The 5,957-nt window shown below is 38.0% G+C and overlaps 1 non-coding gene across 1 annotated transcript; it reads right to left on the reverse strand.

The window, feature by feature from the left end:
- Positions 1-2,817: 2,817 nt before the first annotated feature.
- LOC126945324 (small nucleolar RNA SNORA24) lies at positions 2,818-2,948 on the reverse strand. The gene has a single exon (XR_007722402.1). It is a non-coding gene; the product is annotated as a small nucleolar RNA SNORA24 (small nucleolar RNA).
- Between the last annotated feature and the right edge of the window lie 3,009 nt (positions 2,949-5,957).

Below are 5,957 nucleotides of genomic sequence, written 5' to 3' on the forward strand. Positions count from 1 at the left end.
TGCTGTTTTCGCTGACATTCTACCAAATTTGGAGCGAGTATATAATAGGTTAAGGAGGACTTTCTCATTGTCTCAGATTTTTAGTTAAGGCCAAAACTGAGCAGAAGAGGGGCTAAATTCCTCAGATTCTAGAGATTGCTGCTAAGGAAGCCAAAATTAGGTTCAGAAACTTACCCCAGGGCCAACCAAGAGAGAGCGGGTCTGCGCCCACTGCCATCAATCTGCGGGGCCATTTTTTTTTCTTTTAAAAACTTGTTTATTAAAGTGAATATGATCTTTCAGGTGAATCTGGCTATTTTTTATTGCTATAATTGAAGATGAAGAAAATCTTGTTTGGCCAATATGTAATCACAGAAAATAAAAGGGAATATCTTTCAGGTTCTTGGGCTCCTTCTGTCAGAGAAATTAGAAGTCAACTCTGGTCCTCAACTAGTTGCTCATGTTTTGAAAAGGCAAAGGGAGGACATATTCGTGACAGACTAGATTGTTCCCATTTACTTGTTCTTATGCCTTCTGTACAGAGTTATTCAAAATAAAGAAACAGGAGCTGTTGAATTGATGTCAACATGATACATGGATGGCATTTGGCCAGGGGACTCATGAGTATCCAAGCCCTGTCCTGCCTTGTCTATCCTTCTCTGAGAAATACCCAAGATAAGGATCCATGCAGGATATACTGACCAACAGAGGATCCATGCAGGGTACACTGACCAACAGAGGACAGTGACATCATATTAAACAGACTTGACTCTCAAACTCCAAAGCAGAATAAAAGAGAACAAATCAAGACTTCATGAAACATTCTAAACTATATTGAACTATATATTAAAGTATATATTGAACTATGCAGTATATATCAAACTATACAGTATATACAGGCTTGAATATACTGGAAGCAAAGAAGACCAAAAAGACCTTCAGACCATTTTTACCTCAATATTCAATCCACAGTTAGGTCTTATCATTCCCATGTGGTGACTACTCCACTCACAGGTCCCAGCGTGTGAGACATAAGGACAAGGACAGATGGAAATGGAGAGAGCCCGCCCTGGACTCTCTTGGGCTGCATTAGTAAGCCAACTGATTTGGCTTCTTTGTGGATGAGAAATAGACCAGCTGAAGAGGAAAAAAGAAAGAGAAGGGAGAGAAGAGAAAGAAAAATGGAGAAAAGAGAAAGAGACAGGAGCAGGCTTTCTCCCAAGGAGAATAGATCCCAAGCTTAGCCTTACTTCACTACACTCCTGGAAGTCAGAGTCCAGAAAAACAAAGATAGAGGAGAGATTTAGGATTTTGTTTCTCTTATTGCTATTAAAATATCTTAGAAGGGAGAGACATCACACAAATATGTGGCCTTGACTTCTTTGAACACTCCATTGTGATACAGTTAAGAGGCTATAGTATAACATCCAGGTCAGCAGTGGGATGAGGGTGGCTTGGAGTAGACAGCAGAAGTGAATGAAATCTGGAACTCCTCTCTGGAAGGCCAGAAAGAAACATTGTGCTGATGTCAGTCTTTGAGAAAGTCTGACGTTTTATGACTTCACGTTTTAGTGTACGGCAAGACTTAATTGTAACTTCTGTGTAAAACGTTTACTGATGATCCTATAATCGATTGATCTTTTCATTTGCTGAGGCACTGTGGCACTTTTTTTTTGTCAGTCTTGTAGCTTTTTTTTTTTTTTTTTTTAAATAACTTTTGCTTTGTCACCCAGGCTGGAGTGCAGTGACATGAGCTTGGCTCCTCTGCCTCCCAGGTTCAAGCAATTCTCCTGCCTCAGCTTCCCAAGTACCTGGAATACAGGTACATGCCACTACACCTGCTAATTTTATTTTATTTTTTTGTATTTTTGGTAAAGATGGGCTTTTGCCATGCTGGCCAGGCTGAGCTTGAACTCCTGACTTCAAGTGATCCCCCTGCCTTAGCCTCCCAAAGTGCTGGGATTACAGGCATGAGCCACGGCACCTGGCCAGCCTTGTAGTGTCTTTTCATGTTTGGCTCTATGTTTGTAACTGCACAGTGTTCTTTTCTGAGGCAGGTAACTTGTCATTTACCTCTTTCTATTTCTAGGATCCAACATAGTATTTGGCATTGAGTAGACAATAAAGTTTGATGATAAAATTGCCTAGTTTACAGATGGTACTATTGAGGTAGGACTTTTTTCCTTAATGAAAACTGTCTTCAAAACTTTGTTTTGAAAATGTTTCTCAATATTTACCTCTCTTAAAAATTGATTTAGTATTTTCATTCAGTGCTATTATTGAGAAGAAGGACTTACTGCTGCCATTTTGTTGCTTATTTTCTGGTTGTTCTGTAACTCCTCTCTTCCTTTCTCACTGTCTTCTTTTGTGGCTAAGTGATTTTTCTCTCATAGTATGTTTTAATTAGTTGCTTTTATTTTAAATGAATCTATTATAGCCTTTTGCCTTGTGATTGTCATAAGGCTTACTAAAAATCTTATAGATATAACAAGTTATTTTATTTTTATTTATTTATTTATTTTAGCCACACGAATTCAGCATTTTATTTAATTATCAAGGACCACCTTAAAAATTACTTTAAAAAATTCAGGCCTATATTGAAAATAGGTATCCTGATAACTTCCAGAACATTATTCGGAACATCCGTTTCCCCAACTAAGATAAATCCATTGCCGGATGCTGAATAGATTTCGCCCATTAACACTTTGGATTTCTTGATAGTCTTATGTTTCCATCATCCACCGTAATGTGTTCAGTTCAGCTTCCTAGAAACATTTGAACAACGGCTTAGAAAAGTTTGCCCAATAATTCGGCACCTTCCAGGTTTTTAACAGTGAATAATGTTACTTGTGCAAGTCAGAATCTGATACCAATTAAAAGGTGACAGCTTTGCCAATAAACAAGAATATGCTCTTCCATGGCTAGGAAAGGAGACTGCCACAACTGACAGGTCCCAAAGATACATGGAGAACAAGTTATTTTAAAGACACAGCAACTTATCTTACACCACAAGGAAAATAATAGAAACAAGCTTGATTTCAGAGCCTGTTATTGGTCTATTCAGAGATTCAACTTCTTCCTGGTTTAGTCCTGGGAGGGTGTATGTGTCCAGGAATTTATCCATTTCTTCTAGATTTTCTAGTTTATTTGCATAGAGGTATTTATAGTATTCTCTGATGGTAGTTTGTATTTCTGTGGGATTGGTGATGATATCCCTTTTCTCATTTTTTATTGTGTCTATTTGATTCTTCTCTCTTTTTGTCTTTATTAGTCCTGCTAGCAGTCTATCAATTTTGTTCATCTTTTCAAAAAAACCAGCTCCTGGATTCATTGATTTTTTGAAGGGTTTTTTTTTTACTGTCTCTATCTCCTTCAGTTCTGCTCTGATCTTAGTTATTTTTTTTGCCTTCTGCTAGCTTTTGAATGTGTTTGCTCTTGCTTCTCTAGTTCTTTTAATTGTGATGTTAGGGTGTCAATATTAGATCTTTCCTGCTTTCTCTTGTGGGCATTTAGTGCTATAAATTTCCCTCTACACACTGCTTTAAATATGTCCCAGAGATTCTGGTATGGTATGTTCTCATTGGTTTCAAAGAACATCTTTATTTCTGCCTTCATTTTGTTATGTGCCCAGTAGTCATTTAGGAGCAGGTTGTTCAGTTTCATGTAGTTGAGCAGTTTTGAGTGGTTTTTAAATCTTGAGTTCTAGTTTGATTGCACTGTGGTCTGAGAGACAGTTTATTATAATTTCTGTTCTTTTACATTTGCTGAGGAGTGCTTTACTTCCAACTGTGTGGTCAATTTTGGAATAAGTGTGATGTGGTACTGAGAAGAATGTATATTCTGTTGATTTGGGGTGGAGAGTTCTGTAGATGTCTCTTAGGTCCTCTTGGTGCAGAGTTGAGTTCATTTCCTGGATATCTTGTTAACTTCCTGTCTCATTGATCTGTCTAATGTTGACAGTGGTATGTAAAAGTCTCCCATTATGATTGTGTGGGAGCCTAAGTCTCTTTGTAGGTCTTTAAGGACTTGCTTTATGAATCTGGGAGCACCTGTACTGGATGCATGTATATTTAGGATAGTTAGCTCTTCTTGTTGAATTGATCCCTTTCTTTGTAATGGCTTTCTTTGTCTCTTTTGATCTTTGTTGGTTTAAAGTCTGTTTTATCAGAGACTAGAATTGCAACCTCTGCTTTTTTTTTTTGTTTTCCATTTGCTTGGTAGATCTTCCTCCATCCCTTTATTTTGAACCTATGTGTGTCTCTGCACGTGAGATGGGTCTCATGAATATAGCAAACTGATGGGTCTTGACTCTTTATCCAGTTTGAGAGTCTGTGTCTTTTAATTAGAGCATTCAACCCATTTACATTTAAGGTTAATATTTTTATGTGTGAATTTGATCCTGTCATGATGTTAGCTGGTTATTTTGCTCATTAGTTGCTGCAGTTTCTTCCTAGCATCAATGGTCTTTACAATTTGGCATGTTTTTGCAGTGGCTGGTACTGGTTGTTCCTTTCCATGTTTAGTGCTTCCTTCAGGAGCTCTTGTAAGGCAGGCCTGGTGGTGACAAAATCTCTCAGCATTTGCTTGTCTGTAAAGGATTTTATTTCTCCTTCACTTATGAAGCTTAGTTTGGCTAGATGTGAATTCTGGGTTGAAAATTCTTTTGTTTAAGAATGTTGAATATTGGCCCCCACTCTCTTCTGGCTCTAGAGTTTCTGTGGAGAGATCTGCTGTTAGTCTGATGGGCTTCCCTTTGTGGGTAACCCAACCTTTCTCTCTGGCTGCCCTTAACATTTTTTCCTTCATTTCAACTTTGGTGAATCTGACAATTACTTGTCTTAGAGTTGCTCTTCTTGAGGAGTATCTTTGTGGCTTTCTCTGTATTTCCTGGATTTGAATGTTGGCTTGCCTTGCTAGGTTGGGGAAGTTCTCCTGGATAATATCCTAAAGAGTGTTTTCCAACTTGGCTCCATTCTTCCCGTCACTTTCAGGTATACCAATCAGACATAGTCCCATATTTCTTGGAGGCTTTGTTCATTTCTTTTTACTCTTTTTTCTGTAAACTTCTCTTCTCGCTTCATTTCATTCATTTGATCTTCAATCATTGATATCCTTTCTTCCACTTGATCAAATCGGCTACTGAAGCTTGTGAATGCATCACATAGTTCTCGCACCATGGTTTTCAGCTCCATCAGGTCATTTAAGGTCTTCTCTATGCTGTTTATTCTAGTTAGCCATTCATCTAATCTTTTTTCAAGGTTTTTAGCTTCTTTGTGATGGGTTTGAACATCCTCGTTTAGCTCGGAAAAGTTTGTTATTACTGATCGTCTGAAGCCTTCTTCTCTCATCTCATCAAAGTCATTCTCCGTCCAGTTTTGTTTCATTGCAGGTAAGGAGCTGTGTTCCTTTGGAAGAGAAGAGGTGCTCTGATTTTTACAATTTTCAGCTTTTCTGCTCTGATTTCTCCCCATCTTTGTGGTTTTATCTACCTTTGGTCGTTGACAATGGTGATGTAAAGATGGAGTTTTGGTGTGGATGTCCTTTCTGTTTGTTAGTTTTCCTTCTCTGAAATTGAGGCAATAATTAATAACCTACCAACAAAATAAAGGCCAGGACCACACAGATTCACAGCTGAATTCTAACAGAGGTACAAAGAGGAGTTGGTACCATTCCTTCTGAAACTATTCCAATCAATAGAAAAGGAGGGAATCTTCCCTAACTCATTGTATGAGGCCAGCATCATCCAGATTCTAAAACCTTGCAGAGACACAACAATAAAAGAGAATTTTAGAACAATATCCCTGGTGAACATCGATGCAAAAATCCTCAATAAAATACTGCAATCTGAATCCAGTAGCACATCAAAAAGCTTATCCACCACATTCAAGTTGGCTTCATCCCTTGGATGCAAGGCTGGTTCAACATACACAAATCAATAAATGTAATTCATCATATAAACAGAACCAAAGACAAAAAAC

The sequence above is a fragment of the Macaca thibetana genome, chromosome 1 (assembly GCF_024542745.1).
Source record: "Macaca thibetana thibetana isolate TM-01 chromosome 1, ASM2454274v1, whole genome shotgun sequence".
Lineage (NCBI taxonomy): Eukaryota > Metazoa > Chordata > Mammalia > Primates > Cercopithecidae > Macaca > Macaca thibetana.